At 44.9% G+C, this 15,270-nt stretch overlaps 1 pseudogene; it reads left to right on the top strand.

Moving 5' to 3' along the window:
• The first annotated feature begins 706 nt into the window (after window positions 1–706).
• Window positions 707–2,020, top strand: LOC111522676 (annotated as a pseudogene).
• The last annotated feature ends 13,250 nt before the right edge of the window (window positions 2,021–15,270 follow it).

The following is a 15,270-nucleotide window of genomic DNA, read 5'->3' as shown; positions in this document are numbered from 1 at the left end:
CATGACAGTGAGACTCATGATGAGATAGTGTCCTTATAAGAAGAACCATCAGAGATTCCCCACTCATACCTCTCTCTCTTTCTCTGCCTCATGAGGACACAGTGAGAAGGCAGTTGTCTGCATGCCAGGAAGAGAACCCTCATCAGGGAACCACATCAGCCAGAACCTGGATCTTTGACTTCTCAGCCTCTAGAACTGTGGGAAATAAATTTCTGTTGTTTAAGTGCTCTGTCTGTGGAATTTCATTATGGCAGTGTGAGCAGACTATGAGAGTAGGAATCAAACTGATCATGGGCAGGACTGTCTGGTCTTTAGGGGCTATTTCTCTAGAGGGAAGACTGATGACAGTGAGTATTTGAATTCTACAGCTGCTGCTCTCTGTGGTTCCAAACTTCTTCTCATCAAACATCATTCAGGAGGTCAGCCAGAGTGGGAGCATAGGGGTTTCAGGTTCCCTCAGGAGTTCTATTTCCATTGTCAGTATATTTAAGGGCATCAAGGTGTACACATCTTGGGCTTGGTTAGCCTAGGTCCTTCCCCACATATTGGTACATTCATCCCAGGAGTGGAAGTCCCTGTGTGTGGCCTTCTGAACTGGTCATCCTGCCTTCCCTGTTAGTGTCCTGACTGCTTTTAAAAAGTGGGAGGGGCCCGCTTGCCCTCCACTCTGTTCTGCAGCTACTCAACTGCCCTCCTCCCATCCACCATGGCCTTGCTACACTCAGGTTGCATCCCCTCCTGGATCACCACTGCCTTCCAACTGGACCTTGCCATGGCAGCCTCCAACAGGACTAGCTCCTGGTGGGCCCATGTGGAGATGGGATGTCCAGATCCTATCTTGGGAGTCACCAAAGCCTTTAAGAGGGACACTGATGGCAAAAAGGTGAATCTGGGAGTTGGTGCCAACCAGGACAATACCTGAAAGCTTTATCTGCTGTCTAACATCTGCAAGGCAGAGGCCCAGACTGCCACAAAATATTTGGACAAGGAATACCTGCTCATTGGGGTACTGGCTGAATTTTGCAAGACATCTGCAGGAGTAGCCCTGGGTAAAAACAATGAAGTGTTGAAAAGTGACTGGTTTGTCACTGTGCAGGCTATTTCTGGAACTGGGGCCTTAAGGATCAGAGCTAGTTTTCTATGAAGAGTTTTAAAGTTCAGCTGAGATGTCTTTCTGCCCAAACTATCCTGGGGAAATCACACACTTCAGGGATGCTGGCACACAGCTACAAGTTTATCAGTACTATGACCCCAAGACTTGTGGTTCTGACTTCACAGGTACTATGGAGGACGTTTCAAAAATACCAGCACAAAGTGTTCTTCTCCTGCATGCCTGGGCCCATAATCCCATGGAAGTGGACCCTTGTCCAGAGCAGTGGAAGGAAATAGCAATGGGATGAAGAAAAAGAATCTCTACATTCTTTGACATGGCCTATCAAGGCTTTGCCAGAGGTGATGGTAACAAGGATGCTGGGGCTATGTGCCACTTCATCAAACAGGGCATTAACATTTGTCTCTGCCAATCATATGCCAAAACATGGGCTTACAGTGAGCATGTGGGAGACTTTACTATGATCTGCAAAGATGTGAACGAAGCCCAAAGTGTGGAGTCACAGTTGAAAATCTTGATCCATCCGATGTATTGTAACTTTCCTCTCAATGAGGCCTGGATTGCCTCTACCATTCTGAAAACTCCAGATTTATAAAAACAGTGGTTGCAAGAAGTGAAAATATGGCCGACTGCATCATTAACATGTGGACTCAGCTGGTTTCCAACCTCAAGAAGGGTGACTTCTCCCACAATCCTCCTCTCAAGAAGGAGGATTCCTCCCACAACTGGCAACACATCACTGACCAAGTTGGCAAGTTTTGTTTCACAGGGCTAAAGCCTGAACAGATGGAGTGGCTGACCAAGGAATTCTCCATCTAGATGACAAAGGATGGTCACATCTCTTTGGCAGGGGTCACTTCTGGCAACGTGGGCTACCTTGCCCATGCTATTTACCAGGTCACCAAGTAATGTCCCTGGTGTGAGGCAGAGACAACTTTTCTGTTTTCATTCTCTGCTCTTGTGAGCTTTGCACAGAGGATGAGGTGGATGGTGGTAAATGGATCATTTCTTTCAACCACAATGTATAACTCTCAGTGACTGTGATTCTCAGAAAAGAACATGTGGTGACACAGGGCAGAGGCACCCATGACTGGCATCTGGAACTTTGTGGCTCTAAGCCAAACTCTTCCCCAACCTTTTATGGCCAAGTTTTCTGAGAGAGTTTACATGTGCAAGAAAGTCATAGCACCAAAAAAACCTTGTCAATCATGCCCTTGCAATATTTCAGAAGATTTAACTGAAGTGTCATATGGTGTCAGGGGTTCCTTATGAGAAACGGCACTCATTAGAGGCTTTGAGAGAAGACCTAGTTCTGGCATTAATAGTCAGCCTCATGTTTGTCCTCCCATGATGAAGCAACCTTATCAATACACTGTATTGCAGAAACTGTGTTTTATGAAAATGAATGAGCCACTGCAGCAAGGAAAATAAAAGATGCTGTTTCCTGTCTTATTGAAGTAGAAGAGAGGGCTCTCTCTTCCCTCTTGTTATTGCTGTTCTTTTCCTTATGCACACATATTTTTATCTAACCTAGATGTTCATCTCATTCTATTGCTTGTTTGATCATAACCTCATTTCTATTGGGATTTATTTAAGAACAAAGAACATAATTTTCTGCTCATGCCATACTCTCAGCTTTCTTGGCAAATAATAGTGGAGAGTAGAGTAGCACTTTATCTCCGCATCTTCTTCATTGATTGTGTAATTGTCTCCCGTTGGGTTGTTGCCTCTACCCAGTTAGACTTCCAGTCTTCATTGAATGTGGTTGTACAGTCACTATCTCACACCATGAGTCAGGCGGTGCAGGATAGTGCCAGCAAAGAGGATATTTCAGGCTTTGTGAGCTGCCCGCTGGACTCAGGCTTCACCCTTTGGAAAGACAGCCACCATCTGCTCTAATCATATAGACTTATTGCAGCTTAGTTTCTCTGTTAGAATAAAATTACTGTAGAACCCCCACCCCTCTCAAAGTGGGAGAACCCTGCTGTACTCACTCTTTAGTTACCATTCCAGTGCTCTCTAGACTTCTGTAGCTATGCGTCCAAGGCAGATGACACTCCAGTCAGTGATGATGGGGCTGGCAATGATGATAAAAGGTAGTTTTTATTGAGTCTTTTGTATGTGGCAATTCAATTCATTTTAAACAAAGCTAATATTAACAAGCCTGGATACCACAGGAAGGGTTTGCAGAAGATGATGTGCAATCACCTAAATTTTGAAGAATGGATAAGATGTTTACCTTATGGAAAAAGAGGGAAAAAATCCAGGCATAGAGAAGAGTCCAGACAAAGGTTTGGAGGTTGGATCTGGCAAAGTATATTCTGAGAACTCAGTTTGGCATGCATGGCTGAGGCAAATGGATCACCAGCTTTGGTGACAGGAGGGAACAGACAATTGCTTTTGTGGGGAAGGTAATGGATGAGGTGCTCATGGAGACAGCCAGGAAGGTGCAGGGTGTGGCAGAAGCATTATTTTCCCATATTCTTCGGTACTGCCAGATGCTTTCTGAGCATCTACCCTCCTGCTGATGTTGTTGTGGCTTGATTCTCTTGTGGGACCAGGCAATGGATGAGTTAAGTGTAACTGTCCTTCAATTAAACCAAGAAAACCTATTCTGGACACTGGGTTAAAGTGAATCCTGTGCTGTTCAAATTACAGGAAAAGACGAGATGATGTGGTGTGAAAAGGGGAAAGGTGAGAGAAGTAAGACTGATTGAGTGTCAGTATGAGCTGAGCCCCATGATAGACACATCATCCACAGAGTGTCATTTGATTTTAAGAGCCCCAGCAGGTTTGCACTAGTATTTGTAGATGAGAAGGTTCAGAGAATTTCCGCCCAAGGGAGGAAGTAGTGGCAACTGGATTTGAACCTAAGTTTGTGTCACCCAATTGTCTCCAGCTATTTGACTCTTTAGGAGGTCTTAGTTGACGTTCCTCTTTGGTAAACAATGTACTGTGTGGATGCAAGTGAGTCATTTACACTCTCAAAGCCTCAGTTTCTAGACCTATACATCTGTCTCCTTAGGGGTTCACTTTTCTTCTTCTCCTTGGACTCTTATATAAATCAAATTTTCCTGACCCATGACAATCCTTCAAAAGTATGAAAATAGTATGCTTTCTCTGAATTTTCTCATTTTCAGGCTGAAAATTCTTGCTTCTTTCAATTGCTTTTCCTCCTTGCTATTTGATTCTTTGCAGTTAATATATGGTTGCCCCCAAAGCTAATGCTATCTTAGGTTGTACTAAAAGAAGCATAGTGCCTGAATTAAAGAAGAGGAACATTCTCCTCAGGTCAGAGTACCTCTGAATCAAGGATTCAGCTCTGAGGCCATGAAGCATGAGGGAGCTGGATGAATGAGTATGCATTTGAGAAGAATCTTCCATGCAACTGGTCTTGTTGACAAGGAAAGTGGAAATAAAATGGACCTTTCTTTATTCCTTTAATGCCAACACAGGAAGCTTTCTTCAGAGTCCCCCTCAAGACTATGTTCTGAGGGTATGGTGGCTCACACCTATAATCCCAGCACTTTGGGAGACAGAGGCAGGTGGATCTCTTGAGCTCAGGAGTTTGAGACCAGCCTGGGCAACATGGCAAAACCCCATCTCTACAAAAAATACAAAAATTAGCCAGGTGTGGTGGCATGCATCTGTAATCCCAGCTACTTGGGAGGCTGAGGTGGGAGGATGGCTTGAGCCCAGGAGGCGGAGGTTGCAGTGAGCAAAATTACACCACTGCACTCTAACCTGGGTGACAGAGTCAGACCCTGTCCTCCACTCTCCCCCACAGAAAAAAAGACTGTGTTCTGACAGGGCACATGAAATCTCACATTGAGATTCTGAGCAACTTCAAGGCTGTAAAGGAATGCAGCTAAGGGACTGGGGGACTAAGTGGAGAGGGTCTAAATCCTGACTCATGATGCAGAGCTTTGCATGAGCTATTGTTCAATTTTTGGCAGCAGGTCTTTTAGCTGGATCACAGGTTGATCAAGGCATAGCAAATGACAAGTAGGGGCGTGAACCCATTTCTGTCATTGGTTGGCCATGATCTTGTGCAAATCCTTTTCCTTCTCTGTGCCTTTGTCTCCTCATTTGCCAAATGAAAGCATTGGATTAGAATCTGCAAAGGCCAATTCGTTTCATTATATCAACATGTCAATGACTTGGAACATTATGTTGAGAAGCATGAGACTATATCTGGGCTCTACAGTAAAGAGCTTTGTGAGGGATTAACAATATTAGTCAGGACAGCAAGTGATATAGTTTGGATATTTGTCTCTGCCCAAATGCCATATTGAATTGTAATCCCCAGTGCTGGAGGTGGGGCCTGGTGGGAGGTTTTTGGATCATGGGGTGGATCCCTTGAGGCTTGGTGCTGTCTTTTGTCATGGTGAGTTCTCTTGAGATCTTGTCATATAAAAGTGTTTGGCACATCCCTCCCCCGATCCCATTCTCTCTCTCTTGCTCCCGTTTTCGCCATGTGACAGGCCTGCTCCCCCTTTACCTTCCACCATGATTGTAAGTTTCCTAAGGCCTCCCTAGAAACTAAGCAGATGCCAGCAACATGTTTCCTGTAAAGCCTGCAGAACTGTGAGCCAATTCAACTTCTTTTCTCTAAGGGTCTCATGTTTCCGCGTTTCAAAAGTTTTTGGTGTTGGATTTGTTGGATAGGTGAATTTTGAAATTTTTAGTTGAAATAAAATGAAAAGTGATAGGATTATGGGTATAATAGTAATAGATCATGTGGATGTGTCTAGTTGGGGCATTTCAGTGGAAGGATCATAACTTTCAGTCTTTAACTTAAAAGGTTAATGCTAGTCATCTCTACAGTGATATTATAATACAGATGTTGCTCAATTTTCAAAGTGTTTTAGGGGTACCAGTTCAAGAACAATGGGTATGAAGCTGTGATTAGATCTACAGATTTCTGGGAATTGACCGTGGTAAAGACCTGGCCTTGTAGATGTCAAGGTTGCCTGATTTAAAAGTCCTGAGATAGCATCTGGCTTTAGGTCTCATGATGGTACAGCTCATGAATATAGAACATTTTCTGATGCAGTTGATGCAAATTGATATTTCTATGGGGAGGACTACTTGATTATCAACTTCAAGTAGCCACAGTTCTCCTGGTTTTAAGTCTGTTGTAGGAATTACGTAGGAATCAAACTTTAGGTCTTCATAATCTGTGTATTCATAGCTTCGGTATCATTGGTGTCCTATAGTTTTGATGGTAAGGGAGGGGTTATAATTTCATCTATTATATATAATATACATAATGATGAAAGAGCAATTAAAATTAAGATAATAGCAGGTAAAATAGTTCATACCATTGTGTTTGTGTGAGTTTAGTTGTTAATATCAGGGAGATAATGTAAAGTACTAATGAGCTCATTAAAAAACAGTTATTAGGGTGTGGTCACGAAAGTGAAGGAGTTCTGTGATAGGTGACGTAGCATCTTGGAAGCCTAATTTAAATGGATATGCTCTGAAGATAGAAAGGGTTCTAACCTATAAATTAACTTTGGCAAAGTTATGTAATTATTTTACTATAATAACTCTTAGCTGAGAAAGTCATCGTAGTTACGAAGTTGTCTTGAACCCAGTTTTGGGAGGTTCAATTTCTTCCTTTCTCTTATAGGCTTTCATATAAGCAGGTTCTTCAAATGTGAGTTGTGGTAGCAAGCAGCTGTAAAGTCATTCTAGGTTTGTGGTTGATAGTTCAACTACTGAAACGTCTCGTTTTGAAGCAAAGGCTTTTCAGATTATGAAGATTATTAAGCTTGGTCTCCCAGCTAACTTTGGTAGACAAGTTCTAGAGTAGTTTATGATTGGCTAGGTTTGGCTATGTTGGGCCTTGCCCATATGCAAGCCAATCACTGTGGCCAGGAGAGAATATTTTGATTGGTTAGACACAGGTCACATGCCCTCAATCTTGTGGCTAAGTGGGTAAAGGACTGACTAACAGCCCCACTTAGATTTCACAGAATGGAGCAGTGCATTCTTTATCTTAAAAGAAAACCAAGGAGCTATGTATGCTCAGCAGAAGGAGTTTGGGAAAGCCTTTTGGGCAGAAACAAACCTGTAGATACATACTAACTCCAGCTACATGAGTGGGTAGAGGCAATTTGGCATCATACAGCTCACACATTTGTCATCACAGAATTCGATTCAGGCCCTAACAACCCTTACATTCTATTCTTATGAGTAAATAGCTCAGAACAAATGGCACTGCACTGAAATTCAAGAGGCCTGCAATTGTCCATTCATTTTGAGTAATATGAATCAAATGAATGGCAAGGTTGGCTGTTATTCTACTCTGCTCTTGGCCTCAGTTTACTCATGAAGGGGTTGATCTTGTCACCAGATGCTCTCTCGATGTTCCTCTCTGACATCCCCACCCCCTCCAGTGCCCTAGAATTTCACCCCAACAGGCCCTGAGCCAAGCCTACGTAGCACCAGCAGGACTCAGCACTCTCTGCTTACCTGGGGATACTGTCTCTGAGCTGGCTTGTTGCCTTAGACCTGGTAACTAGGGTGCCTGGGGTGAGCTCTCTGAACTCCAGCCTGCTCCTATCCTTGCCATGTTGGCCCCATCTCTTGGTTGGATAACAAACTTGTTTTTCTCCATCTTCACCAAAAGAACAATTAATCCCAAAGATTTGAACTGATAGCATGCTTTTATAACTCACTGAATCTGGTGCTAACGAAGCTCTGATGCTTCTTCATGCAGCTTTAAGGGCAACCACTTGGAATGCCCACCCCAAAGAGGAAGCACATCTGTAAATAGTACAGAGAAAAGGAATCTTCTGGGTTCTAGTCCCATCCAGGCTGATTTCTTTGTTTCAAGCCCTGCTCCCTCCTTCATCCCATGTAAAAGCATTGTTTGATCAGATTTTTTTCACCATTGCAACCATTCCCCAGTTGCCACTGGGTGATTTACTGAGCGACATCTGTGCCCTGGCCTCCTCATTCCTCTGAAGAATGCGCTTTTGATGAGTGAACAACAATTGTAGCTTGTTTTCTCTAGTCCCATGGGACTTGGGGTTATTTGAGTTTAGAGGTACACAAAGACTTTATAAACACTGGGGATTTATAGCCACGATTGGCTGTGATTGCTTTGTTAGCTCATAGCACGTGCTGGGTGTGAGGGCCTGATTCGGGGCTGGGCTGAGGAGCCTGAGCTGCGTCTGCCTCAGACACCTGTAGAAGATGAAGTTCAGCAGGAGAGAGGCAGTTACTCATCCTCCTGGCTCCGCATCCAATGACTTCACCACCAGAAAATCAGCCTTAAGGCCCTTGCCAAGGAGCAGGGCAGGAGAGCAATCAATATTTCAGTCATTGCCGACACTGCCAGCAAAAACAGAAAGGGAAGCGAGGGACGTGGACATTTTCTCAGCGCCTAACTCAGAATCTTGTTTCAATTTCACAATGTCCTAGTGAAGCCACTAATATCCTGCTTCTGTCTAAGAGAAGGAAACAGGCTCTATTGTGCAGGAGTGAAGCCCTTCTGTGAAGACACACATGTGGATTAGTGCCGAGCTCTATCTCTGGTCCTCTCCCAGGGCTGCACCTAGAACTCAGAGGGCAGGTGACAAGTCACTGGGCTGAAAAGAAGAGGCCACGCAGCATGTCCAGCAAGCCTGGCACCGCTGGCCCTGCTGGCCCTGGAACCCACTGCTCCAATTCTTGGATTCTGGTTATTAGCCCGTAAACTGGAGCAATTAGGGATCCTGAGGATCTGGTGGGGTGGGAAGGCAGGGAGACAAAAGGCAAGGGTAGCTGGCAGAGGAGGCATGCCAGGATGCCTAGTGCCCCCCGCCCACTATGGGAACACGGGGCTCGTTTCTGGAGCAAACTCAGAGAGGCTTGCTCTTTCTTCTTCACACCAATAGGAGGCAGCAGAGAGCAGTAAGCGTTTAGTCTTAGTTCCCCAGAAAAGCCCACTTTTGTTCCATTTCTTCAGTTTGTGATTTGGGCAAAGCCATTCACTTTTCTGGGCCTAAGTTTCTTCATCTAACTGGGGATAATAAACCCTTCACAAGGCTTTTGAGGCAATAATTAATCCCAAAGATTTAAACTGATAGCATGCTTTTATACACCGCACCTGCTGTTAATGAAGCCCTGGTCCCTTCCTCGTGTAGCTTTAAGGTGAACTACTCCGAAGGCCCACCCAAAAGAAGAAGCACATTTGTAAATAGTATAAGGAAAAGGCATCTTCTGGGCTTTAGCCCTGCCCAGGCAGTCTAGGCAGAGATCATGGATTTAAATCACTTTATACATCAAATACAGGCCCTCTTAAATTTTAAAGCTTCTCAGCTCTGTTGTCTTGTACATAAATTTCCTTTAAATTCTTTCTAGAAGTAAGGAGACTATGAAAAATCAAATACAAATAAAAATAAAGGGATGATTGTTGTAAAAATGTACCCGATAGTTGTTCTGAGACAACACATTTTTTTTTTTTTAATCTTGGAATTATCAAAAACTTCTTGGAACCATAATTGGAAAGGGAGTGACATTCATTCACTTGAGAAACGCCTAATGATCGCCTCTACGTGCAAAAACACTTCGGACACAAAAAGTTCCTGCCCTCATTGAGCTTCCATTTAAGTGGGAGATGTAGGCCTTGACTGTTTGAATTTAAGCACATGTGCATGGGTGTACCATTAAGTTTGGAGATTCTAGCAGGGGAGCGCAGCTACTTGTATGCCCTTGACCAAAAGCTGGTCCTCCTCTACTGGAGATGGTCATTCTCTTTGAGCGTGCAGCTTTGGGAGGGACTCACATGGAGCGGTGAGGGAGGAAGGGGACACCCGCCTAGCCAGCCAGGTCAACCAAATCAACCCTGGCAATTAATGGGGTGACAGATGTCACAGCAGATCACCCTCACATCCGAGTGTACCCTTAAGTTATTTAATTTTAATAAGTGTTAATAAGAAAGACTGACCACCCCAGGAATGTAGATAGGGAGACCTAACCCAGAATTGGAGAGTCAAAGAAAGTGATGTTCAAGCTGAAATATGAAAGATGAATAGGCGTTGGTGCAGTGAAAGAGAAAAAGCCATTCCAGGCAGTGGGAATAGCAGGTGCAGAGGCTACAAGGTGGGACAGTAATAAGGAAGGGCGTGTGCTGAAATGCCAAGAGTACACCTTGCCTAGACATAGACATTGAATAGTCATGACTTTTCTACCTAAATGAGGAAAAATGACCACAGAAATATTGGGTAGACTGAAAGTATAGAATTTTATTTTTAAATATTCATTGCAGATCAAAATCAATATCATCAACTTTAGGATCATAAAAATGTATTTAGTGTAATTTTCTATGCTCATATGATAATATTTGGCATAAGGATAATGAGTTAGTGGAAACAAATTAATTTTCAAGAACAATTATTTAAGGACTGTACTCTTAAAACTGAGTTTTCCTCTTGAATTTTCCATTCTGCCTGTCCTGACCATGATCTCATCGGTGGCACTGAGTTGCCTTGTGACCTGGTTCCAGTGCATTTTTCTAAATTTGTTTCTTGTCACTCTCTCCTTTCACTCTCTCTGTTCTGCACAATTAGGCCCCTGCGTGTTTTCTCCAGGCCCTCACCTCCCAGCTCCCATACCTACACCCTGACCCTTCTGCTAGCTCCCTTGTCTGTCTCTCTCCTACCTCCTGAATATGATCCCAGCCATCCTGCAGGCCCAAGAAAAATGCTACCTCTTCCTTCCTGGAACCCAGCATCATGTTCCCCAAGCACACTCCCTGTGGCCACTTATGACAAGGAGTACATGCCCTGTCTCACATCAGGGTCATCTCTGTCTGTGCCTGTCTCTCATTAGACTGTGAATCCCTTCAGGGCACAAACTACATTAACTTGAATCTTTGTGCCCCCTTTCAAGACTCAGTACAGTGTGGCTCCCGCTATGATGCATGTCATATCTAGTAGGTGCTTAATCCCAATTTATACCTCCCAGGCCAGCTGGGAGGGGCAAATGAGGGCAGCAAAAAGCGCAACTTGCAGGTGAGAAGGAACAGAGGCCCAGGCAAGGGATGGACTGGCATTGGAGAGTGCGTGGAGCCCCCTAAAGATGTCCAGGGATATGGGGGAGGGCCCTTGACAAGTGGTTGGGAACCTGATAACAGGCAGGTAGAAGCCATCGAGTCAGCAGTGTAACCATTAGTCATACCTCAGATGAACCCACAATTGGTGAGGCTCAGAGGATATTTGGGTTACATTTGTGTAATAAACGACGCACAAAGAAAAGCTTGGACAGTAAACATGGAGGCATTAATGACTGTCTCTGGGTGGATGGATTAGTGATTTTATTTTCTTCCTTTTGGTTTCTCTGTATTTTCCTTTTCCTGAAAGGAACATGTGTTGCTCTTATAATAAGAAAAAAACCAATAAAAGTTGTTTTTAAAAAATCAAATTACAGTACACATTTTGCCTGGGGACACGCTTAGGAGAACAGGTATTTTAAACTAAGTGGTCGCCAAAGTACAAAATGTTACAGTCGATCCACACAGATGATTCTCTTCTCCCCCTCCCCATGGCCAGGAATTGGGCAAGCAGATCATATGGGAATTTACTTGTGAATGTGGATAAACCCCCTGTAGCGTGCTTGCACAGATGGCCATACCACGGATGAAGCAGTAATTAGCCATGTAAACTTGCTTTCTGCACAGTTTTACCAGCATCTACCTCTCCAACTCCTTCCAGGAGGAGTCGCTGTGGCTCTCCTCTCCCTGGTTTGGCCCCACTCATTTCCTGAGTCCTGCCTGACCAGGATGGGCAGGGGCCAGTATATGTGGCATGGTCCCAGGGCTTGATGTGGAGCAGTAAGGCCAGGGTAGCCAAATGCTCAGGAAGTCTCTGTTTTTAACCATCACCTCCATCACATCATCTGTCATTCGTGGTTTGTCATATTTATTTCTCCATTTCCTGTTGGAGCTCAAGCCCTACCTTGAATCCCAGTTTGTTTGGCAAGAGTCCTGACAGCCTGCCAAGCTCCTGAAACCCTCTTCATCCTGGAGCATCGTCCTGGTACCCTCTGACCACTGGGGACGGTCCTAAGGTAAATGACCACATCATCTGGGAGTCGGTGCTACCACCTGTTTGACTCAAGTGTCTCTTGCACCCAGATTCTGATGACTGTCCTTAAACCACTAGATTGTGATACTGACACACTGACACCCCAGCCAGACTGACATCCACTAGATTCTCATTTGATTTTGCCACACCACAGGGCCGGGCCTAGTGGAAAGGACACTCTTCGTCTTGGCCCAGAAAGTCTTATGTCACCTGCTTCCTGCTTGTCCCCGAGCTCAGCTGGCAGTACTTTCCCTCTTGTTTCCTGTACTCAAGGGACATTGGTCTTCTTTTTATTTCTTGAACATGCTAAGCTGGTTTCTACCTCAAAGCCTTTGTGCATTCATTTGCTGTTCCTTCTACCTGGAGTTCTCATTCTCTGGGTCTCTTCAGCTGGTGGTTCTTTTCCATCATTAGGTCTCAGTTCAAAATCACCTCCACATAGAGTCTCTTCCCTGACAGACCCTGTAACCCTCCCAATCTCCCTTTGTTCTCCTTCCTCACCGAGGCCTGTCAGTGGGCCTGGGAGCCTCCTCTCCTTCCTCTCCATCATCCACTACCAAGGATGCCCCTTCAGTCTCTTGACTAGGGGCTGACAACCTTTGTCTGCTCAGATAGTAAATATTTTAGACTTTGTGAGACATATACTATCTATGTTGCATATTTTCTTTTGTTTGTTTTACAACCCTTTAAACCTATAAAAACCATTCTTAGCTTTCAGTTCCACACAAAGACCATGGGCGAGATTTGGAATCTAGGCCGCATCTGAACAACCTGGCTCTAGACTGGCTCACCTTATTTTATACACTTCACAATTTATCACCACCTGGAGTTATCTTGTTCATTTATTATCTTGATATTGTTTGTCTCTCCCATGAAATGACTGAGAAATGTATGTGTCGTGGATCTCTGGTCTCTGATACAGTGCCTGGCACATAGTAGGCCCATGATGTATTTTTGTTGGATGAAAAAATAAATAAATGAATGTGTAGGTTTTGGAGGCTAATGAATTTGGGTCAGAATCCATGCATGTCATTGAATCCCTGTAGAAATTAGGCAAATCACTTAACATTCTAATTTTCAATGTTATCACGGGCAAAATGATAACAACAAAAGCTCCCTTGCTGGGTTGTTGGGATGATGGATTGAGAGGATACTTACAAAGCATCCAGCCAGGAGAAGGCTCTCAATAAATACCAGCTCCCTTTGGCACACTTTCTCCAGAAGGGACAGCATCTCTTACTTGTTTATCACCCAGTCCTAAGTCTGCTCCCTCATCCTCCCTTGGTCCAGCCTCATCAAGGTCCCAGCATGCTTTGTGGCAGAGCCTCTCCAAGTATGATGAACCTCTTGGAGCAATAAACAGAGTGTTTACAGCAGAGATTGCTGCACGCAGTTGGGATGGAGGCCATGAGTGTGATTGATGGAAGCTGAGAGCACGGAGCTATCTGGTGGGGATGCAGATCCCCTTGGATTTAGAGAACGGCCTCCGCCCCTTCTTGTCCCTGGCCAGGGCTGGCTCTAGCTTTGATTGTAATTCCCCTGACTTTTTGGAGAGAGATGGGAGGAAACAGCACAGCCAATGAAGAGCTTTCCAAACTCCCCACAGGGAAGCTTTTTGCTTCATGAGCTCCAAAGAACTGGAACAAGATCCTCAAAGTGTGCATGCTGCCCAGCTGTCGCCACGTAGAGGGTCTTGGAGGAATTCTACAATCCCAGAATGTCAGAGCTGAAGGGAGCTGAGAGACCCCGTGAACTCCTCCTCCCTCCTCACTGAGATCTGTCCGTGGGCCTTGGAGACTCCTCTCCTTCCTTCCTCTCCATTATTGCCCCATCCAGCCCTGTTAGCTCTCTCCTTGTGGGTCTGGCCTAACTGCCACTGTGATGTCCCTTCTAGGTCATTCTTTTTGCTCTAGAGTCACCTCTCTAAGTCTGATCAGGTTAGTCCCTACTGAAAACCCTTGGATGGACCCCATTGCCTCTGGATGAGGTCTAAATCCTTACTCCATTTGTGATGTCATCCACAACCTGGGACCCATCTAGCTTTCCCCTATGCACTGCGCTCCACTGTCCCAGTCTCCTGGGCTTCAAGCACACTTCAGCCTTTGAGCTCTGCTGGATCGAATGCCTCCACTCCTGTAAGATGGGCCTAGACCTTCCCTCCTGCCCCCTTCCAAGGTTGCACAGCACTCTCACTGGTCCTTTAGAGTAGCTCTCTTGACACACGACTCTAATTCATGTTACCAATAGCTAATACTTACCAGCTGTTGACCATGTACCTGGCCTTGATCTGCCCTAAGTACCTTAAGGTTTAAGTCATTTGCTCTCAACCAGCCTACAAGTTAGGCAATTATTATTACTATTTTAGAGACAAAGTGAGGGACTACAGTGTAAAGTCACTTGCCCAAAGTCACATGGCTAGTGATGGGGCGGGGGGTTTGAACTTGAACTCAGTGTATAACTCCAGAGCCCACGCCTAGTGCACTGAGGTCGTGAAGAGACATCAGACGTGGCTCCTGCCCACAGGAAATCCCAGTCCATGAAAGCCAGGGACAGGAGAGATGGTATGACTTAGTTAACATGAAGCCTGGCCCAGAGCAGGGGTGTGACTCCTGCTTATTCTTATAAGGAGCACCTGATCAAATATGACGTTTGTCCAGACTGCCTGGTCCACATAGGAGTGAAACAGGTCCCAGAGGGGACATACGTTGCTCCAGGTCATGAGCCATGTGCGTTCTAGGGTCCAGGTGCCTTTCTTTGCTTTTCTCAGGGAAATCTGTTCCAGGACTAGATATGGGCCCTGCTTCTGGGAGAGGGGCATGGCGTGGGTATTTCCCAAATTTGTATGTGCTCAGTCCTTTCAGCCTCCATCGGTTGTAGCTGTGGGCCGGCTGCTGCCTGTCCACAGTCCTCACAAGGATGATTCGGAACGTCTGCTGATCAGGTTGGTCTCAGGGGGATCTCTCTGTAAACTAGCACCCATGTGGAATCCAGAGTTGAAAATGATTTTATGTGTTACAGATTCTATGTGTGTATCCTTTATAATGCATCATATTTGAATCTCCAACATGCAAACCTGATAAG

The sequence above is a fragment of the Piliocolobus tephrosceles genome, chromosome 1 (genome assembly GCF_002776525.5).
Source record: "Piliocolobus tephrosceles isolate RC106 chromosome 1, ASM277652v3, whole genome shotgun sequence".
In the NCBI taxonomy this organism is placed as follows: domain Eukaryota; kingdom Metazoa; phylum Chordata; class Mammalia; order Primates; family Cercopithecidae; genus Piliocolobus; species Piliocolobus tephrosceles.
Note: the sequence above shows the minus strand (reverse complement) of the source record. Positions and strands in the feature narration are given on the sequence as shown.